At 41.7% G+C, this 16,503-nt stretch overlaps 1 long non-coding RNA gene across 1 annotated transcript in view; it reads left to right on the top strand.

Annotated features, from left to right (window-relative positions):
- LOC311518789 overlaps positions 1 to 16,503 on the top strand; it is a 124,276-nt gene that overhangs the window by 19,565 nt on the left and 88,208 nt on the right. Inside the window, exon 2 of the long non-coding RNA XR_014711114.1 lies at positions 10,377 to 10,516. This is a non-coding gene — a long non-coding RNA (uncharacterized lncRNA). The remainder of the gene's footprint in view (positions 1 to 10,376; positions 10,517 to 16,503) is intronic.

Genomic DNA, 16,503 nt, shown 5'->3' with positions numbered 1-16,503 from the left:
TCCATCTTTTATAAATATACAGATTACCCCATACCCCTGGTAGCCTCTTGATCCCTCCAGTGTATATTATATCCCAGAAGACTGAACACAAGTTTACATATTAGCCATTTTTCTTGCACACGTATTACATTATGCCTTTTCCCGTTTGAAAGATGGGGTTCTTAAATTCCTGTCCATGCATTATTAAGCTATGCACATTCCAGCTAAGGATCATTAAGACTATATTATTTAAGCTGTATTATTGCCTTCATTTAAAGTTGCATGAATGGGGTTTGTCAAGAGGTGGTTTATCTTTAGATATTTTTCTGCTGCTTTTGCTATGATTTTAATCATTTCATTTTTTCCTGTCTTCAAGGTGCAGTTAATTACATCTATGATGAACACAAACTTATTTTTACTTACAAACAATACATCATCTCCCCTTCCTCTAATATTCTCTTCCCTGATAAGAGATGTATTCTGCTGCTTCTGTACATTTTTTCCTCTTACTTGTGTATTTTTCTTTTTCTGTTGTCTGCAGTGGGTACCTTTTTGGTAGCCTCCACATATGATACTTTTTGAATTATTTTAATTTTTTAAATTTCTCTAGCTTGTTCTATGACTGCACATCCTTTATGTACTGCACCTTACTTTTCTCCTGCAATTGCTGAATTTAACACATGAGTAATTTCCTCCACATTTACTGCACCTCATTGTTCCCTGACAAATGGCTGCCCCATGTCCAAAATATTTGACAATTATAGGGAGTAGGTAGGAAAAATATATGGTTTAACAAAGGAAGATTGAGACCCCATTTGGATCCTATCCAGAAGTGTCCCACCTTTACGTGTTATTGGGTACAGGGGACACCAGAAGATCCTGCAACCTGTGGATAAATGTTGCCTGAATTCTGCCCCAGGGGAATCTCCAAACATCATCCCCCTAAGCCCCACCATCCAACACCAAGAAATATTGTGCCTGACAACAGAAATCCCCAAGATGCCCTCTAGCTCTGCAACTTCCTCTTCAAATCAGAAAGCACTCAAAAAAATGGAGATCTGCCTTCTACAAACAAAATGGTGCTTGAGCCTGATGGAATGCAGCTGATGGCAGTGCTACAACAGGCGGCCATAGACACTGTTGGAATTAAATGTGCAGTTTCCACCCTACAGACCACCGTAACTAAGATGTAGAGTGCCCTACAAGCTCTATCCAGAGAGCACAGAACTGATTCTCTTGCAAAGGAAATTAAGGCTTTGGATGTAGACTATTCTTCTGCCCCCTCCCAGAGGAGCTCAATGCCCTCATCAATCTAAGCTATGAAATCAACAACATTCTGTCCCAAAAGGCAGCGTTTGCTTTATTCGGTTTGAAGCAAAACCACTGGAAATCTGGCAAAAGAGCTGGCAAGCAGATATAACAGATATAAGATTGTTGTGTATATAATTTATTGCTACTATCATGAAATAGTAGCAGAGTCAGATATTAAAAACAATGTCAACGGTTTTATTCGACACTGTACTTAGCTGAAGAAGGAATCAGTAAAGATGCCCTAATAACTTTTTTAATGGATTGCCTCTGCTATAGATCTCTGACTCTCAGAACAAACTTTTAGATGCTCCTTTAGAAATCATGGAACTGACTCGGGCGATAAGAGAAATGAAGTTTGGAAAAACTCCTGATGCAGACAGGTTCCCAGTTGAATTTTACAAACAGGTCTCAGAAACTTTAACAGCTAGATTATTGAATATGTTCAATGAGGCCAGGAATAAGTAAACTCTTCCACCTACCACAGGTGCTGGCTTTCTCCTGGCCTCAGGGGTGCTCAACCTCCCACTGTGCCCCAGGCCCTGTCCCAACCCCACCCCTTCCCTCACGCCCGCACCCCACCCCACCCCTTCCTGCTCCCGCTGCACCCTCACCCTGCCTCTTTCCGCCCAGTTCCACCCCCTCGCCCAAGTGTGCCCCATCCCCGCTCCTCCCCCACTCCCCTAGCACCTCCTAAACACCACAGAACAGCTGATTGCGGCGGGCAGGAGGCACTGGGAGGGAGGGAGAGAGAGGAGTTGATCAGAGAGGCCACTGGCGGATGGGAGGACCTGGCTGCTGGTGGGTGCTAAGCACCCACTAATTTTTTTCCATGGGAATCAGTGCCTATGCCACCCGCTATAAGAGAAACTGCAATTTCAGTTATTCCTACACTGAGAAAGAGCTGGGATCATGTAGTAATTAGACCAATTTCTTTAATCAGTTCTGATGCTAAGATTTTAGCAAAATCTCTTGCTATACAACTGGATAAAAAGGTATCTCACATGTTTTATACAGATAAAGCAGTTAGGTTTCCTTGGTAATAGACATGGTTCAGCTAATTTGCATCAACTGATTGATATTATTACCTCCTTGAGAGATTCTAAAAAATCCTTAGCTGTCATTTCTTTAGCTGAAATGACCTGAAAAGGCCTTTGCCCACATTGCCTGGGATTACCTTTTTCATGTGTTAGCAGAATTTGGGTTTGGTAAGCAATTTATTGCTTGGATTAAGCTTTTATACTGTAACCCAACTTCCAGGCTAATTAGCTCATATGTTTTGGGAGTGCTCCTGTATCAAGAATTTCTGGTATGAGGTAGGTCCAAGGACCAATTTGATATTGGAGCCGTTGCCCCTAAGTTTCATTTTTTGATATATTCCTGATCCCTGGAGATTACCTGATAACAAGGCAGCATGGTTCCAACGTGCAGCTTTGATTGCTAAAAAATTCATCCTGCAAAAATGGGAAAGTTAATCCCCACCAAATATTGATGCCTGGCTCAGTGGTATGGCTGACCTTGCAACTAATGAACGAATGGCATGCCTGAAAAATTCAGAGTAATTTGGGCTGATTTTCAGAGGTCTGTGATTAACATAGATCCTGAAGGTAGATATGTCCCCTTTCCTCCCCTCCCCTTACCCTAACACTCTTAATTTACTTTGTATATTATGATGAATCTGGTATATTTATTGTATTTGGAAAAAATAATAAAAGTTTCAAACAAAAAAGTGTTATACATACAGCCATAGATGATGGTTTTTCTCCCTCTTTCCTACTAAGTAGCCATTTAAACAATACTTTATCTTCACCTAAATATTTTAGATATCATTCTCAGACAATCCTAGTGGCACTCTTGCTTCCAGCAGGAGATTAGGCAGTTGACAAGTACCTTTCATTTTCCCTAAGGTTACAGTTTTAAGAAGTTTTTCAGCTTGTTCCTTTATGTGTACATTCTATCAATGTATCTCCACCCTGCATTCTTTTGGCTCTTTTTACATCATCCACACTTTGCTTTATCCATGCCCCCATTTTCAGGGGGTTAACATCTCCTATTTTCATATCTTCTATCACCGATTTGATAATTATAGAATTTGGGTTTGGGTTTTATCTTCTTTGTGTTTTTCAATTCTGTGTATTCCTCCTCCTTCAAATCCTGATAATATCTAGTTTTTTTTTCCCCCTGGTCTGAGACAATTCCTCATCCCCTGCTTCTTCTCCTTCATAGCTGAAGGCAACTTTCTCTTTTTCCCCCAACCTCCATTATCAGTTTTAATGTTCAGCTTCATTTCACCTGGGGGCCAGCCACAGCCCTCCATCTGGCCTGCTCTGATAGCACAGCCTCACCATCTTCAGGCACACACCAGGACTTCCAGCTGGCCCCAATCGGAGTAAAAGTTCCCCCCTTTTAATGCCTCCTCCAATCCTGGCACGATTACCAGGTGAGGAGGGGCGGGGCCACTTCAGCCTAAAGTAGCTGCTTAACTGCTTCCATGCAAGTGAGGGGTATATATATACCCTGTCACAGTGGGTAAGGAACTAAAGGGGAGAAGGTAATGGGTTGTACTGAAGGGTGAACTGTTGGTCTGGAGGGAGGTTACAAGTGGAGTTCCTCACAGATCAGACTTGGGAGCAATATTATTCAATATTATTATTAAAGTCCTTGGCAAAAAAGCAGGAGTGTGCTAATGAAATTTGCTGACGATACAAAGTTGGGAGGCGTTGTCAATACAGAGGAGGATCAGAGTATTATACCAGAAGATCTGGATGACCTTGAAGACTGGAGCAACAGAAATAGGATCACTTTAGGGTCTAATAATAAAAATTTCTGCTACAAGCGGGGGACTCATCAATTGTAAATGACAGAGGAGGAGAAAGACTTGGGTGTGCTGGTCAAGCATAGGATGATAATGAGCCAGCAATATGCTGTAGCTGATAAAAGAGTAAATGCAAATACCTAGGATGGGACATGTCTAGTAGAGACAGACAAGTATTAATGCTACTGTACAAGATTCTGGTAAGACCTCATCTGGAATACTGTGTACAGTTCTGGTCACCCATGTTCAAAAAATGATCACTTCAGACTGGAACAGGTGCTGAGAAGAGCTACTGGCATAATCAAGGGAATGAAGGGCCTATTTTATGAGATGAGACTGGCAGACCTTGGCTTGTTTAGCCTAGCAAAAAAGAAGGCTCAGAGAGGATCTGATTATTTTCTCTATAAACATTGGACGGTAAACACCAGGGAGGTAGAGGTAAAGGTCAATGCTGCCGCAAGAACAAATGGGTATAAACTAGCCATGAACAAATCTAGGTAGAAAATTATAAGATTTCTATCCATCGGAGTGAAGTTCTGGAACAGCCTCCCATTAGGAGTTTGGGGACAAAAAACTTAAATAGTTTTAAGAGAGAGTTGGACAATTCATGAGTGGGATTGTTTGATGGGGTTGCTTGTGATGGTAGGGGACAGGGCTCAGCAGCCTTGGGGGTCCCTTCGTGTTTGTCTTGCATTCCTAAAACTTATTCTTCAAGGCTTCAGCCAGTCACCTATGGGGGTCAGGAAGGGATCTCTCCTCCCCAGTGTAGTCTTTCCCCCCTCCTTCCTCTGAAGCATCGGAGATGGGACACTGGATGGGGGAAAGCCTGTGCTCGGAAGCAACACCAAATATTCTCTCTCTCAGGTGTTTAGCTGGCTGGGTCTTGCTCACATGTTCAGGATCTGATTCCCATGCTGTATGTAGGGCTGGGAGAGAATTTCCCCCTATGTCAGATTGGCAGTGATCGGGGGGGGGGGGATTTTTTTTTTGGCTTCCTCTGCAGCATGGAGTGTGGGTCCCATTCTGGGATTACCTGGGAATCTCTCACTGAATCAGTTTCATGACATCGCTGTGGCCTCAGGCATTGATTAGTGCATTTTGGTCCCTTCTGTTCTCTGCCCAAGGCACATAATAGTCTAGTTTCCTGTGGGCTGTAATATGTTTAATCTAATTTCAGTTTGGGAGTTTAGTGTGCAGGTGTTGGTGGTCTGTGATATGTAGGAGGTCAGACTAGATGATCTATTGGTCCATTCTGGCCTTAAACTCTATGAACCAATACCATCAGTTTTACAATTATCAGAGGACTGGATAAAGTAATTGTGATGGAGTGTACCAGGCATTTGTTGCTCCCTGCCAGAGGCCCTGCTGCCTTGCCATGCTGCATCCTGAAAAGGTTTCCTGCTGGAAAGGAAGAGCAGTTGCTTCAGACCTCCAGGGGTTGCCTAGACAGTCCTCCCAGGATCAGCTGCCGGGAATTTGTCCTCTTGCATCTAGAAGGGCTGGAAGCAGAAAGACAAATCAGAGCCTAGCAGGCCACATAAAAATGGCTGGCATGTCTGCTTCTAGTAGGGGCTGTTCTGGGTGAAACCTAGAGAGGGAAGGCTTGCTTTCCCTGCCCTAATACAAGTAACCTGGCTGAGTCGGGGGTCTAACCTTGACAACATTGGCCTTAGATCTCTATGAAGGACTAGAGTTTATATTTTGACTTTAACATTTAGATTCCTATTTTGAGCTGAGATTTAATTTGTTTTCTGTTAACCCCAGAAAGGAACTGGACTGAGAGCGGACCTGGCCAGAGGGCTAGGCCTTAGAAGTGGTAGACCACTGCAGAATCAGGCCACCAGAAGGTGCTAGAGAGGCAGAACTCCTGTAATGCTGCATCTTGACATGAGGGGGCTTCTGGGGGTGAATGCACACCATTACAGCAATGTTAATGGAGTGGTGTGTCTTCTTTCTCCACTTTTATATTTGCTTCAAACTTTGTGGCCATATGGGCTCTTCACAACTCTAATTTACCATTATTTTGAACAGACCTATGTTGAAATATTAAGCAAAAATAAATGTATTGGATTTTGTTCGGCTCAGGTGTTGGCAACAGGCCATTTGACTTTAAAGATAAATTTAAAAAAAACTAGCTTTGATAGTCTCTGGTTATAAAGTGTGACCAGGAAGGAGGAAGAAAAGATTACAAACCATCCTAACGTGAAGATCTTTTTATACCTATGCCAGATACAGCTATACCTCTACCACTTTTGGTTATATTAAATGCTGGAGGAAAAAAAACCCAGTAAGTTATTTATCTTATTTAATTTTTCATTCATTTACACTATATATGGATGATTTGGCTATAATTTCACACACACACCATAAAACTGAAAAATATATGCTGTACCAGCTGCTTTGTTGTGCAGTAAGAGATAATCACACAGGATTTCTATATTCCCTACAATGTATTTTGTCACCAGTGAAAGGGAATTAAAATAGCCTCCATAAAATCAAAGCTACTGCTTTAACACAGAATTGCTGATAGCACTTGGTCATCCTCCACTATACACATCCATATATACAAATGGAATTCTAGCCTTCAACTATCGTTAAATTTAACGTTTTGTAACCTGAAATGTTCAGTTCCTTTACTAAAATAGAATTAATCCTCTTTGGAACTACTCTTAATCTGTTTTTTGGCACCAATTGTGCTACTATGGCAAAATCCAATAAATTCCTTCTGATACCAGTAATAAAGATGAGCCTTGTTTGGGTTTTTCCTCTCCTCCCCCCACCACACATGATCCGTGATTGAGGTTCCATATTTGTAACCAACATGCATATCGACAACATGCATTAGCTCATAGAGCTAATTCCCCAGGTTTTGGGGATGCACAGAATCTCCCGTGTGGTATTGCCTCAATCCATAAAAATGCTGTGTTGGCATTTTAGAGCCTTGTAGGAGCTTCCTCTGCTTTCTCACTGATGTCCTCTAGTGCTGGAAGTGCAGGAGAAGGGCGCTGCCTGTGGAGCGCCTCAGTTTGACCAAGCAGGGCCATATGGCATCAAGCCAGGGACCTTGATGTAAAATTTAGATCTGACAGGCTGTACAGCATCCAGACCTTATTTCTAACTTTAACCAAATATTATATTAAAATGAAATACAAAATCAGTATTAAGACAAAGGAATGTACAATAATTACACAAATTATCAATGGTAACTTTAACTAGGGAATGATGATAATGCCACTGTTTATCAGACCAAATCCTATGTGACTTTTTCATGAACAGCTCCCATTAATCTTGGGACACACTTTCTCCGCTCATGATTATCTGTAGTAAATATTTATATTGTGGTAGTGTCCAAAGGGCCCAAGTATTAGGTAGTATTAGGGTAAGCTAGTATATTAACAAAATGATCACCAATGCAAAATCCCCATTATCTGCAATAGGAGCTTTATGCAAATGAGGTGAACAGGATTTGACAGTACTGGATTTTAAAATGAGTGAAAATAAAGATAAAACTACAAAAAGCCAACAACCATAGAACTTTAAAACATCTGCAGAAAAAAAGGGGGAAAACCCTATAACAAGAACCTGAAGTGCCCTTATTAAAACTCCCTTATTTTCATGCACATCTACTCTGGAAGGTAACTTTGTAAAACTGGCAACATGGGGTTCCACATTTATTCTGTCATAGTGACACCAGGTCAAATTTAAAAGATATTTTTTGAACTTCCAGCCACAGAAATTCACAGCTTGATTTTCTATACCTGATTTGGTTTTTTAGGCTCATTGCATCACTACTAGTAATAGATAATTCAGCATCTGGGAATTAGCCAATTTGCTGGGGATGTCTGACACAGATGATAACCCAATTCACTCTCCTCACTGTTTTGGCTCTGCAGGACTAATAAAGTTTTATTACTACTTACTTCTAGTCTGTAACGTCAGCAGATCTGACTCTGAATAGAACAGGGAATGATAAGAGGCTTCTATTTTTACAGTCACTTTTAAATTGTTCTGTAGTTACTTGTTGACAGCCTGACATTTTGCCATAAATCTCAAGAAGTTACTCTAACACCATTACATTATGATACATTAGCCTGTAGCTTTAGGCCAGATTGTGAACTCCATACTCACACAAAGTATTTGTTCACCAGGGAAGCTGCATTGAAGTCAATGTTCACAATCTGGGCCTTAAAAATTAAGGATTAAATTCCACGTGGTTTTACAAGTTGTGCAAAACCGTTACAATCATTGGGGAATATGGGGATGGTCAGTTAGAACTAGCCTGAAGGGTTTACTTGCAGTGACGTCCACCTTTACCCATCCCATCAATCAAAAACATTGGTGCCGACTTTGCTGTCACTGTCTTAAAACACCTTCCCCCACCCCCAGTCTAGCTGTCTCCTAGAACTTTTTTGCATTCTTTTCACCACAAGACACACACCACGGCTATCTGCCATCTGGGACCAACCATTTCTGCAGGCCATAATGGTGTGTCTGAATGAAAAGATACGACCATATCTCTCCGGGAATTTGCTGTTCTCTGTTGTATGTGGAGGGACTACACTGACTCAGAGTCTAATTTATGTAACTACCTCTGACTTCTACAGCAGTTTCAGCTGCTGCCACTCAAGGGTCTGCTCGCTCTGGGAGGTTTTAATACCATATCACTGAGGCCATCACAGGAGGCACTTGTGTTGGAGCGTTTAGTGTAACATGCTATGTGAGCAGTGATGCTGGAATAAGGCCTTGGCTTGGTTCCTGCTACTAGGGTTGCCAATTTTGGTTGGACGTATTCCTGGAGATTTCATCACATGACAATCTTTAAAGATTAATCTTTAATTCTTGGAGACGCCAGGCCAATCCTGGAGGGTTGGCAACCCTGCCTGCTGCTGCTGTGCCGTAGCCCTATCTGCTGCTGTTTCTGTGACAGTGTCACAGGTTTTTGATGCACTGTTTCTGGCTGTTGCTTTTTTCTTCTTTATTATTTAGACATAACAGAAGCTACTCAGGGGCCAGACCAGATCACTTTTGTTATACTCTAATCCCATCTAGTGCCACTTGTACTCTAGTGACACCGTTGCTTCTAGCTCGTTTTTGCCACAAAAAAAATCTTAGATTTACTGCTCCTGTCATCCAGATGTGGTACTTCTGAGGTGTCCCCTCTCTCCCCATTATTAATTATCTACCATTGGAAAGTTAGATTATGTTTTTAACAAAAGCTGTCTTGGTCTCCTGAGCCGTGCACTAAAACTCTTCAGGAAACAAAACAAAACTGACAAATGAACAGAAAAGCCATTGCCAAAGAGGTATTGGAGCCAAAGAGTGACATTAGTGAAATTTTTGTGACATTAGTACATGGTAGTCCTGTTCTTTGCAGGCCGAACTTCTGCCTCTTGAAATGTTCTGTTTGGAAAATGAGATTGAGAAGAAATGAAGTTTGAGGCCTTGAAAAGTACTTGATTTCCCTATCTCAGTGCACTCTGCACCAGAGAATGACTCTCTTCCCTCCACAATCACTTAGTTTATTTGACAAAATTGTTACTCCTCATTTACAGGAGTGTGAGAGAGAAGAATCAGATCTATTGTATTTGACCCAGGCCCACACCATCTAAAGCAAGGGTTCTCAACCTTTTTCCTCCTAAGGCCCCCAAGATGCTATTAAAATTCCTCAGCCCACATGTGTCACAACAACTGTTTTTCTGCATATGCAGTATCTTAAAAGCCGGGGCCAGCTTTATGGGGTAGCAAGCAGGGCACCTGCCTGGGACCCCATGCCAGAGGAGGCCCTGCAAAGGCTGTTGTTCAGGGTGTGGCTTCCACCTCACATGGCTGGGCTTGCGCTTTGGCTTTCTGTCCTGGGATCCAGAGAGTCCAAACACCAGCCCTGCTCTCTGGTTTATTTTGGTGGAGCCCTTGAAATCTGCTCATGGCCCCCCCAGGGGTCCCCAGACCTCTAGCTGAGAGCCACTGATCTAGAGCCCTAGAGAGTACAGCTAATGTGCCACCTCCTTCCAAAAAAGCACAATAACTTTTGAAGAGTCTCTAGTTACATTTTTTGCAAACACAAATGAAGTGAGCAGAGTTTTTCTTGTAGCCTGCCAACCTCTGCCCTTGGGGCACTTTTTTTTTTTAAATCTAGTACTCTCACTTGGCCACCTAAGACAGACTTTCATCACCATGCCTCTAGCATCAGCCAACATCCCTGCTAGCCAGCGCACAAGTTAACAGCATCCATATCAGAGACAGTCTGTGAGGGGTATCACTTGTTTCTTTGCAGGTTTCTGATGTAGATGGGATTCCAGAAAGAATATACCCTCTCTGATCCAAAAGCCCGGACACCCAGAAGAGGGAGGCCAGACGGGTCCAGAAGCAGGTTGCTATTGCACTGTGGAAACTTTCTACCCCAGACTACTACAGGTCAGTAGCTAACTAGTTTCATGATGGCAAATCAGCTGTTGGTGCTGTGGTGTTGGAAGTTTGTGAGGCAATTATTGCTGTAGTTTACCCACAGGTGGTGAAGGTTGTTAATGTCCTCAAAATAAAGCTGGCTTTGAGAGAAGAGGGCTTCTGAATTGTGTTAGGACCATTGATGACCCACACATGCCCATTGTCCACCCCGCAACAAGGTACGCATGGATGTGTCAACCAGAAAGGAGACTACTTGCTGATTATGCAGGTTCTGGCTCATGAAACTGTACCCTGATTGCAGAGCACCTGGCAGGTGACAGTTTAATTACATACTGAACAGTTACAGGATTATGGTGGAATGTGCATTTGGTTGACTAAAGACAAGATGGCTATACCTACAAACCCAGATAGGTGCCCAGTGAGTATAAAGCAATCCAGGTTACAGGGGCATGCTACGCATGTCAAGAGAAGGGGAAGAACTTTCCCCAGGAGTGGGTTGGAGGCTGTATTGGTTTGCAGAGTTGTTATTCACATTAATTTAGCTATTATTAATTTGGACTTCATTAAAAGTTCTGGGTCTTCATTGTTTCCCCCCACACTTACACATTGATGGGTCATATACACAAATACTTTTTTAAAATAAAGGACACAAGCAATCCAACTGCCACTATATTAGGCAAAATTCAATCAAAATCTAAAAGGGGGTATAAACTGAATCAAAAGTGAAGTGTCCCAGGAAATGGAATTTCACATCACCAGTGTACCTCTTCTCCTTCCCCCACAGATGCACCACGTGTAATTCACATGAGAAATTATAAATAGATTGTCTAATTATATTTTGTATTGGGGACACTCTAAGGGACCATCCCCATTCTGATCTTCATCTCAGCTAACCTGATTAGTCCCCAGCTAATTTTGAAATGCCTAAATGATCTTTTGATGGGGTTGCAGTTTTTTCTACTCTTCCTTTCCTCCCTGTTATGTACAACATTCAGTCATAATCAAACTTCTAAATATAGGTCACTTCTGGAGTGACTTGATTTCCCTGAATTCTTCATGCATGGAGGAAACATCTTTAATGTTTCTATCAGTAACAGGAAGATGCTGTCTCTGCCACTCCTCCTTTGCCCTTGGAAAAAAGTATGATCACCAATATAATGCCTGCCTGGCACCAAAGAGAGATGTAAATTAGAATACTTTGATATTCAAAAGATAGCACAGTAGTTTACATGAAAGAGACAGAAGAGGAGCTTATTTTGGTGCTAACTTAGCATCAGCAGTGCCATGTCAAGTTTCAGTATCACATATTTCTGGTGACAAGTAATGTGGTCTTAGTGTATCACACAGCAGCCCACTGACTGGCCTGAGAAGTGGGCAAAACTCATTTGTTTTAGAGTAGCAGCTGTGTTAGTCTTTGTTAAAAGTGAGCTGTAGCTCACGAAAGCTTATGCTCAAATTGTTAGTCTCTAAGGTGCCACAAGTCCTCCTTTTCTTTTTTCATTTGTTTTAGTTTGCTGATGTTTGAGACCAGGGAGGGGAAGTGGGATTGCTTCAAGTGAGCTCACCACTCCCTCATTTTGCTTTAAAACTCAAAAAGGTAAACTCAAATTCATTGAGTAAGGTTATACACAAAACCTAGATTATAATAATTAGTACCCTTTTTTAATGTTCTCCCTTCATCTCCCCCATTCTTGTTTAGCACTTTCTTTTTGCATGTTTAGCAGCTAAAATGAGATTAACAATATGGCTAATGGAAAAATGTTTTTGTATGAAACAAAGCAATTTATTTGTTTTAAACTATATTAACATAAGAACATTAGAATGGCCATACTAGATCAGACTAATGGTCCACCTAGACAGTACCCTGTCTTCTGACAATGGCCTATGCCGGATGCTTCAGGAATGAACAGAACAGCGCAATTGATCGAGTGATCCATACCCTGTTTCTGCCAATCAGAATACCCACCGTATTGCGGACATGATACCTGCCCTCACTCACAACCAGTACTGACAACAGCTATCCTGCTGATGTGAACAGGATTTACTGAGTTCACACTTCCTTCTCTGTTGTAGTCTCTCCCTTCATCATGTCACACTGTACTGCAACCTGATTCAGCAAGGTACTTAAATACATCAGTAATCCCAATGACTTCAGTGAGACTACTCCAGTACTTAGAAAGGTTGGCACATACTGAAGTACCCTGTCATTCTGGGTGGTTAGACTAACTACTTGGGACAGAAATGCCTTTATTCTGCCTGGATAGTGCAATACAAATCTATGAACTTATGAAGCAATATATAAGTGTTACATCACCACAATTATATTATAAATCCAGCACTACTGAACTGCAGTGCCTTTTGTGGTGGAACAAGGAACCCAAGCATGACTCCTGGTGCTACATAACAGCATAGAAGAAGGGCAAAGTTTATACAGTGACAACCCCTATGCTTTAACAGTCACACATTGCAGACAGGACTTCAGCTGTAATGTCTTGTCTGGTGTTTGGACAGTAAACATAAGATTCGCTTTATCTACCTTGAGGATGGATGAAGGGCTAAATAAACCTTGCCCAGATTTGATCCCGTTGCTCCAGCAAGACTAAATATTTTGGACCACTAAGCCAAGTCCCAGAGCACTACTGTTGTTGGGTAGAATTTCTTTCTCTGCTGAAAATGTCTGTGCCAGACAAATCCCTTCTCCAATCCCTCCCATTCCTTCGCAGTTTGTATGGGATGAGAATCTTTCATCTCTATATGGGCTCTGTAGAAACTGTTAAAGACAGGATACAGTGAGGGATATTTCCTCTCTCTGGTGCAGTGCTGCTCTGTGCTCCTCACAGCAGGAACTCTAAGGGTAAATTGACTAAAATGTGGCACACCGTACATGCTGCAGTCTGGGTAAGAGGGGTTGCCATTTGGAAGGTTCTGAAGTAATTACTGTAAAATTTGCTAAGATTATTATTTTGTTTACATATTTGAGTTTTCAAATGTCAAAGTGATTTAGATAGCTTGATGTATTTTTATTTAGAAAAATGGCATTAATTAAAAAAAAGTTAAGCATATAGGGAAAAATACAGCTGGCTATTCACATTCTGGAGAAATTCCATACATTCCCATGCTGTTGCTGGAGCACATCAGCAAGGATGGCCATCCCAATTCTTGCTCCCCTGTAAACCTACAGAAAGGCAGCCCAGCAAGTTCTGTTGAAAGGAGACGCGAGTATTGGACCTGGGGTTGTGTTCTGTATATTAATAGACATACGCTCTCTAACTAGCAATGTTTACAGACTCCAATGCATATTATTGCAAAATGGAGTAGGTACTAATTGTATTAAGTTTTCTGTTCTGACATCCAGCATATGGATGCACAATAAGACACCATTAACATGAGTTTGGTACGTGGCAGAGTTGGTAGACTCATTAGACCCATTTCCAATAGTTTGCCAGGATTTATCCCTAGCCTTCGTATTAGAATAAGCCCATTTAATCATTTGGAGACTACATGCTGAGTTTTGAAAGTAATTATTGTTCACAGGCTTTGTGCACTAGCATTTTACAATTCACTTTAAGGGGCACTGGCAGGGTCACAGAGCTACCTAGAGGTATGTAAAGAATGCCAAATGACCTCTGGTTGTTTCTATGAAAAACAGAAACTAATGAAGAGAGCGATGAAATGAAAAGACTCAAGGGGAAATTAGACAACAAAAAGTTAAAATAGTGTTACAACTGAGCCTGGGGATGTTAGAGTAGCTTTAATTCAACCCCACTGTACCTGTGCACTTCAGCACTTTATCCTTTACTAGAACAATCCACAAAACTGGCAAAAGTTCCATCCCGCAGTGGAGAAATTAAGTGCTACATTAACATATCTGTTGGTTAACTATTGTGCATGGCTTTGACCACGCCATTCATTTTTGTTATGGAGCCACTCTGCTTGTATATCATTACCCGCTACTGGGAAACCCTCTAATAAAGAAAAAAAAGGCACATATTGTCCTTTGATTTGAATACTTTGAGGATCACTACTGGAAGCACCATACCAAAAAAGGAGGGTGTATAGAGCACTAAGCTCATGAGGCAAAGTGGAAGAGAATTTATTTCATTAGTTGAATGCGTGTGTTCAGATTGGTACTGTGACAAAGCTCTGTCCTTGTCTCCATGGGTCCCAAATTTCCTGGCAGATTACATGAGCCTCAGAGGCTCAGTGTGACCCTCCACATAGCCCTTCTCTCTCAAGAGGCAAGGGTCACAGCTTACTGAGCCATTTTCATCATAAGCCAGCAAGGGAGGTGAGGAGAAGCAATCCTCCCTTGCACAGTCTCTGTTATCTCCCAGTCTCCATGATTAACCAGGGAAGGGAGTGGGGAGCCCAGGCCCACCCTCTACTCCAGGCCAGGGACCCTAATAGTAGCAGCTATGGTAGCTGACTTTTTGGAAATAGGACATGTACAATTCCCTGGGCCACTTCCCCACAGCAGCCTCCTCTCAATATCTCCTTCACCATTACCTTAGGGCCTCCTTCCTTATATCAGATACAGATTTGTATTGCTTAGTTCCTCCAACAGCACAGCATCCTCCTACAGCTCCTGACACACACACACCTCACTGACTAACTGGGAGGCTTTTAACTAGTTCCAGCCAGCCCTTGATTGGCTTCAGGTGTCCCAATCAACCTAGCTATCTCCACTGCTTTCTAGAAGGATCTTAATTGGCCCCAGGTGTCTTGATTAACCTTGAACAACTGCCATTTGGTTACCATGGTACCAGGGATTTGTTTAGCCTGGGGCTAACATACCTGTTCCTCACTACTTTACTTTTGCCATCTGGCCTTGCCCAGTCACAGTACATAAGAAGTTACTTCCTCTATTAGTCGTAGAATTTATTATGCAGCAAAGAAATAAGGCAGAACAAAGGACAGAGAAAAATACAATTAAAAGTTCTAAAAGCTCAATCTTGCAAACACTAATAGCAGCATTTGTTGGATTGGGCCATAATTAATCAATTACCAACAGTTTCACTAGGAGTAAAGGACTCTGCAGCCTTATTTTGAATACTTAGAAGAGAGAGGGATTTTGTTAAATATGTTTACAGTATGAATGAAAAAATTACAGTAAGGAGAAAAATGGCACATTAATCATAACAAAATAGTAGTTTTCAACTCAGAGACAGGGAACCAAAGCAAAGAGGAAAGAAAAACAAGCCACAGAAAAGAAAGGAAAGGAGGACATAGCAGGCCAGATGTAGACATACTATTGCAAACCTGACAGCTGCCATCATGCAGCAGTGATATTAATCTAAAACGTCACCAGCACAGTTATCCCACACCCAGCAACACAGCTCCATGCACAGATCACTGGTTGTGTGAATTGGTTTAAGCACTTATTCCTTGGGTGCTTTAGAGAAAAAGACAGAATTTTAAATTAGCAACGTATCACCAAACCCAGTAGCAACCCACAGCACAAGGTATGCACACCAGGAAAGGAAGAAAACTGAAAACATTGCCATAAGAACTGCCCTTTGGGGCATGCTCAGTGCTCTAATTGCTGTGCAGCGCTTGGCTACCACAGCAATAAGCCCTTTAGAAATACCTTCAGTTAGATAGCTGTACAGACACTACACTCTTGTATTCATTGAGAGGAATAGTCCAACTCAATCCCTTCAGATACACACAGTGGAAACCCACTGATGTAGCTAAAAAAATACCTCTTCACTTTATGGCCTTGTCTACACAACTGATTTGATTTAAGTAAATTGTTTTAGAAACGTACTTGGGTAAAATCAATGCAACCCCCCTTGCTTTCATTTTGGGTTAAGACTGTGTTATATTAAGTTAGCTTAAATTGATTCCTTACCGTCTTAAGCTAAATCGATTTAAGACACTTAAACTGAAATAAAAGCCCCCATGTACGGGGGTTGCACTGATTTAAAATGAGTCAGTTTCTAAAATAATTTAGCTACATTAGTACAATATTCTTATGTAGACAAAGAACGTCTTCC

This window comes from Lepidochelys olivacea, assembly GCF_965140295.1.
Source record: "Lepidochelys olivacea isolate rLepOli2 genome assembly, chromosome: 3".
NCBI classification, from domain to species: domain Eukaryota; kingdom Metazoa; phylum Chordata; order Testudines; family Cheloniidae; genus Lepidochelys; species Lepidochelys olivacea.
The sequence above is the reverse complement of the archived record's forward strand: the minus strand, read 5'-3'. Positions and strand labels throughout refer to the sequence as shown.